Source organism: Triturus cristatus, chromosome 12 (genome assembly GCF_964204655.1).
Source record: "Triturus cristatus chromosome 12, aTriCri1.1, whole genome shotgun sequence".
Lineage (NCBI taxonomy): Eukaryota > Metazoa > Chordata > Amphibia > Caudata > Salamandridae > Triturus > Triturus cristatus.
The window spans coordinates 756086679-756106894 of NC_140595.1; positions in this window are offsets into that span (position 1 = coordinate 756086679).

The following is a 20216-nucleotide window of genomic DNA, read 5'->3' on the forward strand; positions in this document are numbered from 1 at the left end:
CTGTGAAGTTCTGGTCTTAGGTATCAGGGGTCCTTATGGCATTCCGATAACGCTTATCACTAGAAAGGTAATAGGTATTCTCGGAGCTTGCTAGAAGGACAGAGCAGAGGTAAGCGCTGCTTTGTTAACGTGTGATATAATTCTGTAGTAGGACAGACTGTTCGCTGTTCTCGGGAAAGACAGAATTCTGTGTGAATGTACTACATTTTCTGGTGTGAAAGTGTGTGAATGAGAAGGCATTCTGGTTAATTGTGAAACTCTTAGGAGCATTCCGGAGAAAACAGTTAATTGGTGCTTGTTAGAAGGGTAGAGTAGAGGGATGTGCTACTTTATCAACGGAAGTAACGATTCCGTAGTAGGGCAGAGGTAAGCGCTGCTCTCCGGAAAGGCGGAATTCTCGTGGGAAAGGTCTTTTGCTGTTCTGTGGCTAGCGAAGCAGACAATGGAGATGTTTGTATGTTGAAACTAACAGACTCGTAGAAGTTGAAACAAAGTCTACCGAGTAGTTTTGTAAAGGAGGGGTAGACGAGAGAGACAGGAGACAGGAGCAGAAGCTGCTGCAGCGACTGCTGGCGTCAGGAAGACCGCGCTGTGATTGGACAGTGGGTTAGAACGGTGAAAGGACGGTGATTGGTGTGCTAGTGTACGCCGCGTAAGGATTGGGAGACATACAGGGTGACGTAGACGCTCCAGGATTGGTGCGTTGGTGTAAGTCGCGCTGGGATTCGTGGACTGAGTCAGTGACGTAGACGCTCCAGGATTGGTGCGTTAGTGTGAGTCGCGCTGCAATTGGACAGGAGATCGTACAGTTGTAGTAAAGACAAAAGGTTTGCGGAAAATAAGAAAATGTATTACCACGCTGAGGAAAAGAAAAAGAAATCCTTGTTTAGTAAGGTTAAGAACTGGTTTGACAAGGATAAGGATATTGTGACTAGGGAAGGACAGTTACTTCCTCCGATAAGAACGCCCGCATCCTTCATGGTTGCGAAATATGGGTATTATACCTGTATTTGGTTGGACAACTGGGTAAAGTATACCAAAGAGGATGGAGTTTTAGCTTTCCCGGAACATGGCTCATTTAATCTGGCCATACTGAGAAACTTACGGGAGAGGATGATGAGTCTAGAGCCTCGGCCTAGGCCAACGCAGTTTGAGGCATTGACTGAATGGGAAGAGGAAATGCATGAGCGAGAAAAGCAGAGAAGTGGAGGAAATTACAGGTATATGTTCGGGCGAAAGTATGATCATGAAACTCATCATGACCGGATGAGAAGATGGCGAGATGCCAGTATGACTGAGGGATTATATCCTGTAAGAACTGCAGAGGAGACAGAAGAGAAAAAGTGTACAGGAAAAGAACATAATGTAGAGACAAGGAGGTATGGGGCGAATGAGTCTGATGATGATGTCTTAGATGACATGTTCTACAAAAGACAACCCCCGTATAGACGAGAACCGGAGGTAGGAACATCAGTTACCCCAATGAGAGACACCCTGCGGATTATAAAGACAGAAGTCATGACCCCTGAGTTGAAAAGCAGTAATTCTCTTGCAGAGAGAGAGAGAGAGAAAGGGAGAATGAAATTGAGGATGAAAAGACCAGAGAACTAGCAAGAACCACATTTGAATTGACAGAGAAAATCAGAGAACTGACTAAGAATCTTGAAGCAGTTACGGTGCCTGTAACAATAGATCCGGTTATGCCTGTGTTCGAAAAGCAGAGGATTGGTGAAGGTGGTTTGACAGTTCCATATGTAGGCAACAGATTGATTGTTCCTCCAGAGCAGACAGAAATGAGAACGGGAGAAAATCAGTGGAGATCAGGAGAAAATCAGTGGAGACATACCATATGTGGAGGAGAGTTGAATGTGCAGACTAACTCAGGTTTGAATTCCGGTTGTGTGTAAGGGAACAGAATGATTGAAGGATCGATCTTAGAACCACAAAGAGTGACCGAACCAGTGGGTGCAGAAAAATCCATGGGGATTACTGCTGAAGATTTGAATGATTGGCTGAAAGCTTTGCAGAGGAAAGAAAAGGAATCCCAGGGAATTGATGTAGCTAGACTACGTATTGAAATGGAGGAGCTGATTGTAGGACAATCCCTACAGAAACGCTGAAAAATTATCAGGAGGGGGAAATACTATTTCTGTGTAAAAGTATCACATGGAGAGCAAAGAACATACATGACAGGTTGAAAAATATAGCCAGTGAAATGGGAATCGACATGGAGAAGGTAAAAGCTTTACAAAAGCCTTACCGAGTGGATTTTACAGATAAGGACATTGAGAATCTGAATAATGCAGGCCGAACAGGGCAGATTAAGGAGATGATTGCTTTGCTGAGAAAATGGGGAGATGTGGAGAGATGGAAAGATAGATGGTATAGAAAACGAGAGGATGCAGCAGACAGAACTTACTCAACATTCCCTATGAAAGAAAAGGAGGAAGCAGTGACAGCTTATCCCATGAGGGAGATTCCAGAAGGAGGGTACGTACATGTCCCATGGACCAGACAAGATATTTTGTCATTTACAAATGACTTCCCTCGGCTAAGAGAGAAGCCCGTCGAGTGGTATAGACAGGTTGACAGATTTGTGAAGTTGTCAAACGTGCTGTGGATCGACCTGAATAGTCTGTTTGATATAATTGTACCAGCAGACTTGTGGACAGAATGTAAGATAGTCATAGACTGGCCCACTAAAGAATACCCGAGAGATCCAAAGACAGGAGCTCCAAACCCGGAGGTCATGAAAAAGTATGAGCAGGTTATGGCTTTCCTGAAAAATAAAGTACCCCCCAAGGAAACAGACTGGGTTAAAATAGATCGAACACATCAAGAAGTGAAGGAATCAGTCCATGCTTACTATGAAAGGCTAATACTGGCTTTCAAACAGTTCAGTGGAGATGAACATCTGGGTGACAAGGATCTGAGCAATTTTGTATATAGATTTGTGTATGGCTTGCGACCTGAAATCAGTGAAATGATAAGGCAGTATACCGTAGACTGGCAGAGCAAAAAGATCGATGAGATCCTGAGACATGCAAAATACTTCAGTGATGAGATTGAGGCAAAGCAAAGGAAACTGAAAGAAAAGGCAATGTGGGCACAGGTGAAAGTTGCAGAAAGACAGGAAGCTCAGTTGGTTGAACAAGCAAATAACCCAGGAAACAAACCCCGATTTGGCCCAGGAAAAGGGAAAGGCAATATTGAGGAAGCAAAGAAAAAGTTTCCCTGCCACAACTGTGGAAAATTAGGGCACTGGAAATCCGAGTGTAAGAATCCACGTCTACTAATGATGACAAATTATCATTGAATTCACAGGTGCAGAGTGAGGGGTGTGGTCAGCATCAGCAACAGCAGAAGGCTGTTAAGCAGCAGAATCAGGTGCCAAAACCACCCTTGCCACAAAGAAGAGGATCCCAGAAGTACAGCCAGGATTCGGGGTTCTACGATGAAGAACAGGTAAACAAGCCAAAATGCGCAAGCGCTGTGTCACAATATTGGCTAAGGAATGAGGGAAGTGATTCTGAGGGAGACTTCTGACGGTGCCGAAGAGAGGAGGAAGAGTGCGTACTTGGCGCAACTCTAGAAATAGACCAGGCAGGACCTTTTGTAGATGGAAAAATCAATGGTGAAAGTGTTACTTTTCTAGTTGACACAGGAGCTACAAGATCAACTGTCAGGTCAGCTGATATAAAGAATATTCCTCTCTCGGATGAAGCAATCCAAGTAGTTGGTGTGTCCAACACACAGATCAAAACTCATCTTACTGAACCAGTAAGGGTTAGAATAGGGACATTCTCAGACATGCACCGATTTGTGGTGTGTGACACTAGTCCTGTGAACTTGTTAGGCAGGGACCTGCTGTGCAAGATGAATTGCACTATTTTCTGTACCCCAGATGGAATAACTTTTGAGACACCAGATGAGGATGTCCTATACAGAATGACCCTAGGTAACAGGGAAAGTGAGGCTATGGGAACATATGCTGTGTTTAATCCGGATGCATTACCCCCAGAATTAAAACAGACAGTAAAAGCAGCAGTTTGGGATTTTACTGGAGAAGATGTGGGCCTGATGAGAAATGTAGATCCAGTAAAAATTACTGTAAAAGATGGAGTGGTTTACCCAAACATCCCACAATACAGACTGACACCTGAAATAATTGAAGGAATAACACCCATAATTGAGAAAATGATCCAGCAGGGGGTGTTAAGAGAAATATTGAGCAGCCCATGTAATTCACCAATAATGGGACTGAAGAAACCCAATGGAAAGTTCAGAATAGTACAGAATTTGAGAAAAATTAACAAGATTGTTGTGCCATGCTGTCCCATTGTGCCAAATCCATCAGTAATTTTGTATCAGATTCCCCATGATGCAGAATGGTACACAGTAATTGATTTGTGTCATGCTTTCTTTTCAATCCCGTTGCATCACGACAGCCAGCCGATTTTTGCATTTAGATTTGGAGAGCGAATTTTGGCATGGTGCCGAATTCCACAGGGGTATACAGAGAGCCCTTCGATATTTAATCAATTGCTGAAGAAATCTCTGGAGAGTTTAACAATGCCTGAAAATTCAGTTTTGGTCCAGTATATTGATGACCTGCTTGTGGCATCAAAAACACGTGAAGCCTGTGAAGTAGACACCATTGCTTTACTGAATCACTTGGCAGATGGAGGATTAAAAGTATCACCAGCCAAATTGCAATTCTGCAAAAGAGAAGTCCAGTATCTGGGACATAATATTAAGAAAGGCCTGAGGAAAATGACCATTGACAGGATTAAAATCATCAGAGGGATGAGAGCCCCAATGACACAAAGAGAAGTATGAATGTTCCTGGGAATGATTGGTTATTGTCGTCAGTGGATAAGTAACTTTTCCTTGATTGCCAAGCCACTGATTAAATTGACAAAAAGTGAGGTGAAAGACCCATTGGAATTAAACCCAGAAGAAATGGCAGCATTTAAAGAGCTAAAGAACAGGCTATGTGAAGCTCCTGCCCTAGGAATGCCAGATTACGAAAAAGAATTTGAGCTGTACTGTAGTGAGAGAAATGGATGTGCACTTTCAGTGTTAATCCAGAAACATGGACGTCTGAGGAGGCCAATTGCATACTTCTCATCAACACTTGACCCAGTAGCTGTGGGTTTACCAGGTTGCCTGAAAGCAGTAGCTGCTACATGCAGAAGTCTGGAACAAAGTGAGGGAATTATAATGGGATATCCTGTACGGGTATTCGTACCTCATGATGTGGCAATCCTTTTAACAAGGAGCCGGACACAGTTCATGTCTCATAGTCGGCTGACTAAATATGAGAAAGTCATTCTTGGTGCAACAAATGTGAGCCTTGAGAGATGTGTGAATGTGAATCCAGCAACACTGTTGCCTGATGCTGAAAGTGTGGGAGTGAGAGATGAAGTTGATCATGATTGCCTGGATGTGCTTGATTACTGTACAAAACCAAGACCAGACATAAGAGATCTGCCACTGTCTGAGAGTGATCATGTGTTGTTGGTGGATGGATCTTGTTTGAGAACGGATGAAGGAACACTGAGTGCTGCATATGCTGTGTGTACAGTTTCAGGAGTTGTGAAAGCATCACCTTTGAAAGGAGTTAAATCCGCTCAGGTGGCAGAATTGGTGGCACTAACAAAGGCTTGCAAGATTGGAAGAAATGTGAGAGTGACTGTAATGACTGACAGCCAGTATGGCTTCGGAGTTGTCCATGATTTTGGCCAGTTATGGCTACAAAGAGGTTTCCTGACCTCAAGTGGAACTCCCATAAAGAATGCTGAAGTGGTTGGAAAATTGCTTGAGGCGATACAGCTGCCTAAAGATCTAGCAGTTGTAAAATGTACTGCTCATGGTCAAGGTGATGATTTTGTCATCCTTGGGAATAAATTTGCCAATGACATAGCACAGTACTGTGCAAGGAATAATCATTCAATTAACCGGAGTAAAGAAAGGGAAATGTCTTCTTGTTCCTTAATGTTTACTAATGTGGTGGGAACATGGGAGGAAGTGAAACAGTTACAGGATGAGGCAGGAGATGAGGAAATGAAAGATTGGGTGAAAGCAGGTTGTGCACCAAGGGAAAAAGACCACGTGTGGGTCTATAGGGATGGAAGACCAGTCATGCCTGATAGCATGTTGTCAACAATGGCACGGATGTATCATGGCCAGGGACACCTGGGGAGGGATGCTATGATAAGGGCCTTTAAGCAGACCTGGTACAATGCAAAATTCAGGCTGATAGCAGAGAGTCTCTGTCAGAGATGCCTGATATGTCAGCAATTCAATCCTGGAAAGAGAACAGTGGTGAGCCTAGGTACAATAGGCAGGGAGGGAGGACCTTTCACAAGAATGCAGATAGATTTAATCGAAATGCCCCAAGTCAACAGATTGAGATATGTCCTGGTGGTAGTCTGTTTGTTCTGCAGGTGGGTGGAGGCATTTCCAACAAGAAGAAATGATGGGATAACAGTGGCTAAGCTACTGTTAAGAGAATTCATCCCAAGGTATGGGTTCCCAGTGACCATTGAATCAGACAGAGGAGGGCACTTTTATAATGAAATCATGGGTTTGATCTGTGAAGCATTAAGTGTACAGCAGAAGTTACATTGTGCTTACCGACCAGAGGCTTCTGGTGTGGTTGAACAAATGAATTGTACCATCAAAAACAGAATTGGCAAAATGTGCCTGGCCACAGGAATGCAATGGCCTGATGTCTTGCCTCTACTCCTGATGACAATTAGGTCTACTCCAGACAGAACAACAGGTTTGAGACCACATGAAATTATCATGGGACGTGATATGAGACATGCGTTTGTGCCAGTCAACAAGCTGATGACTATAACTGATGACATGATTTTGGATTACTGTAAAGGCCTGGCTGACGCAGTTCATTCTGTGTTTCACCAGGTTGGAGAAGACGCCACCACACTTGAAAAGAAACCAGCCCATGATCTGAGCCCAGGGGACTGGGTAAGAATAAGAGTCCACAGAAGAAGGAATTGCCTGGTTCCAAGGTGGGGAAGGCCAAGACAAGTCATTCTGACCACAACGACTGCTGTGAAGTGTGCTGGAGTCAAAAATTGGATACATGCAAGTCACACTCTGAGAGTTCCAAACCCAAGTGATGGCACTGGAAAAGAATACTTTGAAGAATCAGATTCCAGTGATGATGCAGACAGTGAGGCAGTAAAAAGGAAAAAGAATCCTGAAAGGGGGGAAAGTGAGTCAAGAGAAACTTTTGTCCCACCAGAAGAAATTCTAAAAAGAACATTGCAAACTTCAGAGACAAGTCCAGATTCTGAAGAAGTGCCTGAAATTCCAATTAACAGTGACGAACACAAAAAGAAAGCAAGAAAAGAAAAGAACATTCCAACAGAGGTGACACCTGAATCAAATGAGATAATTGGACAAGTTCCACCTAAGATAATTCTTGAAGAAGAAGGGACAGAAAAAGAAAGAGAGGGACAGATTGCGGAAAAACCCAGAGGAGGTGTAGGGAACATTGACAACAAGCTAGGTGAAGGGACAAGTAGACAGCAAGAAGATTGCGTGTCGGAGACCCGAGGAGGGACAGAAGTAGGGAAATCTCAATTGGTGGAAAAAGAGACTGTTGGAGAAAAGGAAGTTGTTGGAGAAGAGAAAACTGTTGATGAACAAGAAGCAACTGAGACAGAATCTGATGAAAGTGAAAATGAGATACATGGAGGGCGAGTTCTGAGAAAGAGAACTTGGATTGGAGAGAGAAACAATAAAGAGGGAAAACAAAAGAGAAATGCTAAAGGAGATCTTTGGCCCAACAAGATAAAGAGACTGAGATATCGACTGACACGAGTTAACTCCTCGAAAGCTGAACAGGTGAACGTAGTGTCAGGTCAAAACCAAACGAAAGAAGAGGAAACAAAAATATCTGAAGGAACTAAAAGAATCAGAAAACCAAACCAGAAGTATAAGTCACCAGAATGGACGTATGTGGCACTGCCTGAACAAGGTGAAGAGGCAGACAGTCAAGGAAGTCCAGAGGAGGCTTTACTGAAAGTGGTTGAAGAAGAAGAAGCAGTGGGAATCCTGAGAGTTATCTTGTCCGACATTGGAGAAGAGACGGATGTTCAGGACCTAATACAGTTTGATGATGATGAGGAAAGAGTGAAAAGTGATGAAAAACCAAATTTAGTAAATCCAAAGAAGTCACTTGAAGAAGAAAGTGAAGAAATAAAATTAAGAACTAATAGATTGTAATAATCTGTTGGGTACTTGCTGCCCTAAAAGTTCGGCAGTGGAGTAGAAGAGGCTAAGTCAAAAGACACGGTCAAATTAACAAGATGGCTAACACTGAGAATAATCAAAGTAGATGTACCTTCATGAAAAGATGGCGCAAGATGTGCTGCTGCTGTACAGGATTATTAATGCTGCTTTGGAGCGTGCTTGCTCTACTGATCTCTTTTAGAGTAACAATAGACACTTTAGAAGGACATACTGAGAACAGGACTAACATAGGGAAGAGTTCACAGAAGATAGTTCCAACTAGAACTAGCAATGTATATATACATAAGGATAGGTCTATTAATGATCTTTCTAGCAATGTGTTTTCAAAATTATTGTACGAATATGTAAAGACAATGGATGTAAGGGATTGCTACGTCTGTATGCAATTACCTGCTTCTGTTTCGGAGGGAGTGACTTATCATCACCTTCCGGCTACGTATGGAATTCCATGTAGTGTGTTGATTAGTATATTTTATCAATTAGGGAAATTAGATTATAATATGTCTAATGTAGATAATATTCTTGGGCAACTGCCTATGAATAAAGAACTGAATCCTGCTAAAGAAGCTAACACTTTAGGTGAGATTTTTTTAGAAACTAGAGAATTAACATTAGAATATGTTTTTAGAAACAATTTAACTTGCAGTTTAAAAGAAGAAGAGAAAACTTTTCTAGACATGGTAGAGAGAAGAAGGTTGAACATGCACAAGAAAGCAGAAGGACATAAAATGAGTGAAACAGTGTGGGATATTGAGAAAGAAAATGAGTTGAAAAATGGAGCCAGTCCAACTATGGCTATAGATGCACCACAGAAAGGCAAACTATGCATTACCAGGAAGAGATCCCAGTATGATTATTATTTCATAGGGACTAGTGAGTGCCATGATACATACTTTATTGCAACCGGATGGGGATTTAGAGGAGGAGAAGATCCAGTTTTTCCGGGAGTGTATTATATTTGTGGGAACAAGGCTTATTACCGTTTGCCTGACCATTGGTTTGGCACATGTTATGTTGGCCTGGTCTTTACAAAGATTTTTCACATGTATAGAGTAGAAAATGCTGAACATTCTAATCCATTAACACGTTATGGAAGAGAAACATGGACAGAAATTGTAGGAGATATTTTTGGAGCTTTAATACCAGCAGTGGGAATTTTATTGAATGCATATGGCATTCGGAAGCTGTCAACAGTGGTGGATCGCTTGTCAACAAGCACCGCTGGAGGCTTTCTTTTGGTAAATACTGAAATGGTTGCTTTACGCGCTATGGCGATGCAAAATCGACTTGCCCTTGACATTCTATTGGCAAAAGAGGGTGGAGTCTGTGGAATGCTGAAAGTTCAACATTGTTGCACTTACATTCCTGACGAAAGCAAAGATCTAAAGGTCTATATCAAAAATATTACTGATTTGCATGAAGAATTAGTACCACTGGGAGCTGAAAGTATCTGGACTAAAATGGCTAATAAGATGATTGCTATTAAGAATTTTGTAGCTAAAATAGGTAGTACCATTTTTGGTAAAATATTATATCCATTAACGTGTGTAATTGTTGCATTATTAATTCTTAGATTAGGGTGTATGTGTTGTAGATACAGAAGAAATAAAAAGAAAATAATACGAGAAAATGTTAAAAAGAGACAAAAGAAACCAGAAAGAGATCCACAAGAAATAGAATTAGAAGAATTGAGGGAAAGCATGTATATACTAAAAGAGAAGATGATATGGAAACAAGGGTTTAAAAATGAACAAGAAGACATTTTGCATTTCTTCAAAAGGGGAAATTAAATTGATTTTTGGGTTTTGATTTTTGTGGTGATGAGATATCACCAAAGGGGGGATTGATGGAGCAGGGTTTTTTCTTTTAAACCAAATACCTGCTTCATTTTCGTATGTCATTATTAAAAGAACAACTGATTAATTAGTAATTACTAAAGATTTGTCAAGTCTTGTCTAACCAACCTTATTAACAGAAGAATCACACGTGGGAATGCTATTGCATGGCTAAAATAATAAGTGAATTAAGTTGGTGAGCAAATTGACAGAATAAATGTTGCTTATGTGATGTTATTGTGTTTTGCGCTTATAATTAATATGCATTTACTCCTTCAGTGCCCATGACGAGATGGTCTCGTCATGGAGCGCGGTTGCGCTGTGCCCATGATGAGACTATCTCGTCATGAACTCCGCCCGCTAATGAAAGGCCCGGCACAGGGCGGGGAAAGGACGGGGCACTGAAGGGGTTAATGGCTTTTGATGTCGCAAATGGCTAGATAAATACATACACATAAGGGTATTAGCAGGGGAATAACACTGTATAATCATTTCCATGCAGTAATTATGTTTTTGTGTTTTCCTTGCTTAAGTTGACCATTGTGGCCTGCTATAAAATGGCTACCACCCGCAGCCTGCATTCGAGTAGATGGAAAATTTGAAAGGAGGCTTTGCAGTGACTGCGACCTTGTCCTCCCATTGAACTGAAAAGCCATGAACATGACGACAAATCTGGGAGAAATGACAGATGCCCCTGAACGTGAAGAATTGTTACAAATCCAAAATCCGTCCTGATGAACTTATAATGGTCCCATGGATGACATACATTTTATCCTAAAGAGACATCCGTAGAAGTAACGAATTAGTTATGGACTTCTAATTTCTATTTATAATTTGAGACTATCAATACGTGAGAAAATTCATCGTTGTATCCCAATGTACCAAGACGACATAATTTCCGCCATTCGACTGTTTTGAAAGATATGTTTGTAACATTTGGAATGTAAATTTGGTATAAATATTAGTAGACTAGAGAGGTTGAGTGCCACTTCTTTCCGAACCAATGATCAGAGGTCCCGATGCTGACGGAGAGGACGGTGACTCTACATGACGGCTAGAAACTTTAACTATTTTGCTGAGGACCAGTTCTGACTTAGAAGACGACTTTTAGCCAGAATAGGTAAATATGAGAGAAATGATCTTGCATTTAATTGGCTTTTCTTACAATTTTAGATAAACAATATTCTGTTTGAATTATTGTGTCGGGTGGTTATTTTATTGTCATGTTTATTGAATATATATAGAGTGTTAAGATGTTTTCACCAGATCTATAGCAACTAGTTGATGTCATTGACCTCAGGGTACATGCAGATTGGTTAGGTGGATAAAAGTGTCTCCCCTTATACATGGCACGGATAGAGTGGTAGGATGAATGTTGGTGTTATGGGCCCCACCACCGTGTGATGTATGTGTGCGTGTGTGACAGTGAAAGCACTCCGTCCGTGGAAGTAGAGGGGATTCGGAAGCTCCGATCTGCACCATATCAAGGAAATTGAGAAAATGACTACCCTACATTGTCAATCAATGTATGTAAGCCTACACACACATATAACTAAGGATAAATTCAATTCCTGAGCCACAAATCAAATAGTGTCCAGCAAAAATTAGTCCAAGCAGTAGTGTTTTTCAAGTATTCATCCTTGATCTTTATTCTGTATCTTGTTTCTTGAGAAGGTTTTTGTTTTTAGATTACACTTCAGTTCTTGATTGATACAACCAACAGCCACAATTTGTGCCAACATGTGTTTCGTCTAATGGTAATAGCCAAAGACTTCATCAGGGCATGGACTGTAATATCACTTTCCAAAAGTCAAAAGATTAGTTGCTTCTGTCATGAAAGCCTTCATTTGAATTAAATGTCAGAATAATTCTGAAAGATAAATTTCAGCAACTATCTCAGTTAGTAATCGTCAAAGTAGGCGTCAAGGCTCCATAAGATCAGCGTGACGGTGTGTAATGCAGATAAACTCAGTGGCCACGGAGTTTATCGGCATTACACACCGTCACGCTGGATTTGACTTCCAAGGTTGCCAGCTGATCTTATGGAGCCTTGATGCCTACTTTGACTGTTGGCTGTTGGATGTCCCCATGAGCTGAGTAGCTCCTAAGTAAAAATTGTATATCCTCTTGGTGCTAAGCCTTGTTTGGTTTAATGATTGTTGGCTGTATCAATCAAGAACTTAAGTGTAATCTGAAATCAAAAACCTTCTCAAGATACAAGATACAGAATAAAGATCAAGGACGAATACTTTAAAAACAATGCTCCTTGGACTAATTTTTGCTGGACACTATTTGATTTGTGGCTCAGGAATTGAATTTATCTTTAATATCATCCTACTTGCCATTCTGAAGGGTTGCACCTTTTGTGCTTGGTTTAGCTGCCAACTGGGGAAATCTACTAAACGCAGATTTTTCTGAAAACTAGACATACGTGTGGTATACTTCTTGTAGATCCAAAAAAGCTTTCTGACCCACAATGCCTTGCAAGCCCCAAACCCCCAAATATTTTTCTTGCAATTTTGTGATTTATTCCTACCACCCAGTGTTCTCTCACTTGTCCATGTGAAAATGCTAGCCCACTGATGTGGCTAGATCTAGACCCCACAAGACAATCTTCCCCAAAATGCAAGGTGGAGAAACCAGCAAAATGTGTTGTAATCGACCCCAGGATTGTCTGCCACCTACAGAAACCTACAATACCCAAACATAAAAAAAAAAAATAGAAACCAGACGAGTCGAAAGTGGTATGCTTCCTGTGGGTCCCACGGATATGTATCATTTTCTTATGGACAATGCCCTTGAAACCTCACACCTAGCCTAAAATCACACATTTTTCTGCTTTTCAGTGACTTAAACTTCTAGAATCCACAGTAATCTACAAAATTCCTACCACCCAGCATTCCAACACCCGTCCCAGTAAAAACACTAGCCCACTTGTTTGGCTGGGCCTAGTGATGGCAACAGGAGCGGATCAAACCAGGGCTAATGGGAGTCTTTACGAGGACCACCCATACAAGTGGGGTATCATTTTTATCAAGAGACCTGTAGAAAGTCTGGGTGGTAGAACATTTGCATATTCACTCTGATTCAGGTCTTTTCCTCACAGAAGAGTATAGAAATGTGGGCTTTTTTGCCAAACGTTGAGGCTTGGAAGGACTTCTGGGTTCCAAACCTCATTAGATCCACAAAAGTCACACCATCCTGGGTTCCCGCTGATGTCTAGGTTTCAGAAATGTCCAAGTATGGCTGATTTCCATGGGTGTTGTCTTAGCCGGGGCCCAAAATCTGCACCTACCCACGTTGTAAAACATGTGTGGATTTTGCTCCCTGAAAAGCAACACCTCAGAGTCACATTTGGTGTGTTTTGTGTCGCAGACACTAGGCCCAGCCACACAAGTGAGGTACAATTTATGTTGGGAGACATATGGGAGCATTGAATAGTAGAACATTTGTTTTTTCCAATTATATTTATCTGAATTTCCGGATTCCAAATGTAAGCCAGTGTGCAAGAAAGAAAACAGTTTAGAAAATGGTGTCCGAATTTCATGATAGAATAGGAAATCACAAATTCAAATATGTTTAAATAACCACAGTTCCTAAATATGGTATCTTATGAACATTTTGGAAATACCTAGGATTCGCCCTTCCCATTTCTCAATCATTACATAGTATCATATGAAATACTGTATAGTTAGTGCACATTGTAAGATCACTGTACGGTTCAGCTCAGCTGTTGGCTCTGGGTGTCACCCATTTTTGGAGAACCTACAAACCCTATATGTTGCTGCAACCAGAAGGGTAAGTCGCAGTTCACAGTATTTTGCTTTTGTAAATCGACCACTGTGACATGAAGTTATAGGTGAAATCTGTGTCACAAATTGCAGTTTTTTCTTACTTATTTTCATTACATGTTTATTTTAAACAATAGCTTCTTTGGGTAAACATTGAGGGAGCCACAAAAATGACCTCTTGCTGAATTCATGTCTACGTTTCGGAAATGTATAGTTTTTGAGGATCACCCATGAGTTTCACACATATTTCTACTATAAACTGCAACCAGAAAAATGAACTACCTCTGAGAAGAGAGCAAAACCTGTGCTGAAAATGTTTTGGATACACTTCTGCTTGTTCCTGAAAGCTGGTAAGATGGTGGTGATCCTAGCACAGCAAATCTTTAATTGATACCACTTTTGGAAAAAAAGCATACACTCTCGTACAGAGCACTTTTTTCCCATTTTCCCACAAAAAGAAAATGTGGCTATATTATGGCTATTTTTTCGGTTCCCTCCAGGGGAATCTATAAACCCTGGGTACCCTTAGAACCCCCAGGATATTAAAAAATAGGATGCAAATTTGGGATGGATACCTTATGTGGAAATAGCGTAATGAATATTTTTATGAGTTCCACCCCTAACAACCAAATAAGGGCTTAGCAGGGGGTAAACCTTTTGCAGTGAAGATGTTAAAAGACCCTTGCCCTTTATGTGAGGGTCTCCCAGCATTGCAACAGACATCTAAAGTCAACTCAAGACCGCAAAGGGATGTTAAAATCAGACAGTTATCTTGCTCTCCCCCTTCATTATGACCTACAGGGCTAGAGTTTGCTTGGATCTTAAATTAAGTGATGTCTACAGTTTCAGGGGCCACGTTTTGTAGTGTTTCTTGCAGGAGAGGAATGTATGTTCTCCACTGGTTCTCATGCAGGTGCATGTTTTCATAAGGGGGACAAGGCCATCATGTATACAGTTTGCACAGCTTGGACATTAAGGCAATATTTTGACTGATGGTTGTTGTTCTCACAAGGAAGTCCCCAAACAACAGAGTCTGTTTAGTCTCACCCTAAAGTGCCCGCAAGCATAGAGTTGAATGTCCCTCTTCTCTGTATGAGCCCTCGTACTTCTCCTTACAAAGCGGAACCTGACCTCAAAACTCAAATGCATAGCGGTTACAACTGAGGTTACAACGCTCTCCAACACAGCAGCCCCACAGAGCCTTTCCACACCCATTGAGTGCTTGTCTCTAAAGCAAAGCCACAAAGCACAGCCATGCACCTGTGGGCCAAGAACTGCCACAAGGAGATCAAGTGCAAAAGAAACACTTGATGGACGGAATGCTGGACAATGCAAACATTCATCCCCAGTTACAAGGATCTGGGTTTAATCCATCATTCTTTTGCTCACCACACCACCCCAGTTTGAAACCAGCTATGTGGTGACATACCCTGCAAGCGGTCCCAGGATGCTTGTTTCCAGTCCAGGGAGGACCTGTCCTGGCAGTTCAGTCTGGACTGTACCCATGTAGCACAGAGTCAAGACTGATTTGCATATGGCTGGGTCCAAACTGGGGTGGTGTAGTGGCCAAAAGAATGATGGATTTAACCCGGATCAATTGACTGGGGAAGAATGTTTGCATTGTCAGCATTCCGTCCATCATTTGTTTGCTGTAACACAAGGAGTTCAAGGGCAGTTTCCCATGCCTTTCAATCTTCTAACCATGGGGTTTCCCCCAAGCCCCTGAAAGTTACTGTCAATCCAGGCCAGAGCCTTAGTGGTATGGAGCGTTATCCTGAGCCATTTGGACTATGGCAATGCTCTGCTACTGGAGTCTCTCAGGTATTTGATTGGGAGGCTACAAAGAATCCATACTCTGGCGGCAAAGCTCGGCCTAATGAGATCACGGGGATCCTCAGCATTCCAGTCCTTGGCGGAGCTGCACTGGCTCCCGGTCCAGCAGAGAATACAATTTAAGTCACTCTGCATTGTTTATAAGGCTCTGCATGGGCTTGGGCCTAAAATGCTGCAGAGCAAGTTTGGATGGTATATTCCTACCCGTACTCTTCGCTCTTCTTCGGCTAATCTGGTAAAAATACCAAGGATTAAAAGAGTAAATTCAGGGGGTAGAGCCTTCAGTATTGCAGCTGCTAGGCTATGGAATGGTCTGCCCACCGAACTGAGGCAGGTGCAGGACCTGCTGCTGTTTCGTAAGAAAATGAAAACCTGGCTCCTTCCAAGAGGTTAAGCAGGCCAATCTTGCATGTTCTGCAGCTGACATGACGGTAGTATATATGTATCGCAGCGCCAGGATGCCCGTAGGGTTACAGTGCGCTTTAAAAGTAAGAATAACAATAACAACAATAACACGTAGGGCACCTAGGTGAGGCCCTCTCCCAGGGCATTGGGAACCATCACTGCCTGCTCCACAGTAAGGAGTGACCTCAAAGCTTTGGGCCAACAGCTTTGATCAAGGGCCCACAATCACCCTATCCAGTAGTCTACATCTGCATTCCTGGGGCAGAAAGCAGGTAATTTGTTCTCACACCATAGTGCTAATAGTTAATTGCGCATTTGTCTGATTGCTTCTTCTGTCATCAAAATTACTAATAATGTTCTCACAATAATATTCAATGCAACAATTGACAAACAAGCAAACATATTTCCTGTGTACTCTTTAAGTACTATATAGCATATTAATTGAAATTACTCACATTGCAAAGAGTAACTCTCCCTTTGGTCAACTCTACCAACGAAAAAGACACTTGATAAAGTCCAGACTATTATTGGAAGAGCTTAGAATCTTTTAAAATAAAATCTTTAGTAGTAAACTTGCCATCATATCTTGTTGAACCTACTACAAGCACTACAGGAAGTGAAATCACATGACGTTTGACCATGATAATGATTTATCTTTATTGAAAACGTGATGATGCACCGTATCACTAAACAGAGATTCATAATATGCATAGACTGAGCAGGAAAAACAATCATTAGGGGAACCAAAACACCTACTCACTTAAAAAAATCAACATTGATACTGGTTACATCACCGATTTGCAAACCTTCTGACATTCATTACAAGCAGCAAAACATGACTGCCTCTGTTATCCCTACAATCCTTAAATCGGACCTCTGAAAGATCTCTCTTAAACTGGTGTTTACATAGTTCAGTGTAAAAACTCCCTGCATAATCTAAATTTTGTTCCACATGCAACTGACATAGGTATTTATATAATTTACTTGTATAGTGAATCCTTATCATGGAGACATTGGGCTATTTTATATAAGTAACAAACAGAAATAACTATTTAAGAGATTAAGAGACTATAGTCCAGATGTACAGCCCTTTTTAAAGCTCGCAAACGGGAGATCGGCCCGCTTCTGACCGCAAAAAAGGGTCATGGCATGTACAAACGCTATTTAGTGAGTCACTGCCTCGCAAAATTGCGTTTGCAACTCTCAATGCCATTTACTATTGATTTGCGACTGCATTTGTGGCCGCAAAACACTCGCAGTTTACCCCCTGCTTCAAGTAGGTGGTAAACCACTCTCAAACAGGAAGGGATTCCCAGGGGACCCCTTCTCCTTTGTTAATGGGTGAGTAAATATTTTTCAGGAGCAGGCAGTGGTCCCAGTGCCTGCCCGTTCAGTTTCATTTTTTAAATGCATCCCATATTCCTTTAAGGAAAACGGGCTGCATTTAAAAAAACAAACTGCTTTATTTAAAAAGCAGTCCTAGACATGGTGGTCTGCTGACCCCAGCAGGCCACCATTCTGGGAGTGCTAGCCCTCCTCAATGGGGTCGCAAATTACGCTTGCCTCATGTATATTAATAAGGCATGCAATTTGTGACCCATTGGGAATCGCAAACATTGTCTGAGACACTGTTGTTCATTCACTTTTGTGAGTCGCAAATTGCGAGTCACAATTCGATGCAATGTCGACTCGCAAAACTGAATGGTTGTAGATCTGGCCTATAGCATGTTGTTTTTATTGCACAGCTTCTCAGACCTTCATTGTGAGCTGTCTCTCAATTACGATGGGCCAGTAACATGTAATTCCCATTGGAATTTTTAGAAATGCACTGTGGATATCTTACCTGTCTCCGGGTGAAAGTCATGCCCAAAAAGAGGAAATACAGAGGGGATCGTACCCAAAATTACTTGCTCACCCAGTAATTTCTTATTTTATAGTGAATTCTCACTGTGCAACTCGTAATGGTATGAATTTTCCCCACCCCAAGAGTTGCTGGATTCCCCAATATCAGTAATGATGGTGGGCGGTAATCAGGCCCATTTACAGGGCTAGTCATAATGAGGGCCTGAGTGTGCTAACAGCTGTTATGCATGATCAGAGTGTAAATCAGGGGTCTTCAAACTGTGGGGCGCGACCCCCAGGGGGGCCGTGGAGTGATGCAAAGGGGGTCGCGCCTTCCCAGTCACACTTCTGCCCAGGCCCAAGGGCATCAGCCCCCCCCCCCACACTTCCCCCGTCCTGTGTCTCAGCCCGGGCTGCTGCAGTGACACTTGAGCTGCTGGGGGCTCAGCTGGGTCTCCGGCACCCCCGTGTTTTTCACAGGTCTTTAAAGACCATTTGCATTTTAACATGCCTTTGTAAACTGGTTACAGAGGCTTAGGTTTTTTTGCTGGTTCCAGTACTCCCTGGGTCCCCACTGTGCCTATTCCTTACATTTGGATTTTACATTCACTGCCATAGTGTGAGAATGCATTTCATGGAAAGGAATACAAAGTTGGCTTCCTGGGGGTGCCGTGTGTGAAAGTTTATTGTGCTTTTGAAGCACCTGCTGCAGCGTTTCTTTCCGGCAACTATCAGGCCTCACATAAATGTCAAGATAACTCGTGTGATTAATTATCTTCCTGGAGAGAGATCAGTGTTTTGTATAGTTGAGGTTTTGACTTAGGTGAAGTTAGTGCAGAGGGTTAATATGCCTGCTGCAAAGAACGTGTACCAAGTAGATTACAGAGTGCAGATCAGCAGGTTACTGCTTTCAAAAGAGACATCCTTTTGTTACTTGCAATTTATAACTTAAAGTCCTAATATAGAATAGTGAGCTATTAACTTTCATCCTAGAACAGCATGCACACTACAAAGAATACCTTATTAGACCATTGATTAATGTTACAAAAAGGGTTAATTTGGCTAGAAATCAATTCTTATTATTAAAGGAAACTCCCAACTATGCTGTTTCTTTTTCGACTCTGAGTTTGTGCTTCTCCACACCAAGCACTCTTGAACTATACTGCCTGCCAGTATGGATGACATGTGACTCCTATACTTTTAGTCCTTTGGCTTATGTAACATTTCCTATACACTGATTTACACACTTATGATTGTCTCTGTGTAATGTGTGTGTGATGCAAAGTGCTCGGACACCCTACACTGGTATGAGTGGCACTATATAACTAATTCAATGCATCTGAGAGTGTGGGGTTATGGAGACTTGGTCACTGTTAAAGGGTACTAGTGAGAGAATCCGTGGTGGGGGTGGTCATTGGGGGGGGGCACCAACAAACATTGTCGCACAGGGCACCACCAGCACTAAAGCCGGCCCTGGGAAGTATGCACAGATAAGCGCTGAAAATACCGCTTTAGCTGACTGCTTTTTTTTGTACCGACAGGGCCATCAAAATAATCTGCTGGTAACCCTAACCATAGGACTGGAAGTTTGTTGCAGGATCAGCACATTATTTATTTCCTTCACCCTCGATCCCCGATTAATGCCGCAATAGTTTAACTTAGATCTTAAAGTCTACGCCCCGTCAATAACATGCTGAGTTACTTCATGGGTCTGGGAATGCACCCTGCATTCAGACAACTCATTCCTCATTCTCGCCCTTTATTGTCACGCTCACCTTGCACTCACAGTGATCACAATGCACTCACACTGATCACCATGCACTTGCACCATTCACCCGCTCACCTTGCACTCACAGTGATCACTCTGCACTCAAAATGCACTTGTCCTGCTCACACTATACCTCAACCTGCAGTCACACGAGTACACTACTCATCCTGCACTCATGTGACACTTCACTCACCTGTCCCCCTCACTACTCAATATGCAACTCACTCAAACAAGCCCATCAGTAATCATACATTCATTCATCCCATTCTGAACTTGCATCCGCACCCAAAATGAGAGAGGACAGCAAGGGAGTGAGAGAATTTGATTGAAGAGGTCAGGGATGAGGAGAAATGTGAATTGCCGAAGAGAAGTGTGGCCACGCAAGAAGTGAGTGTGATCCAAAGGTGAGGGCTTCTGTTAGAACAAAGGGGAGATGTGAAAGAGGAATGGGGGGAC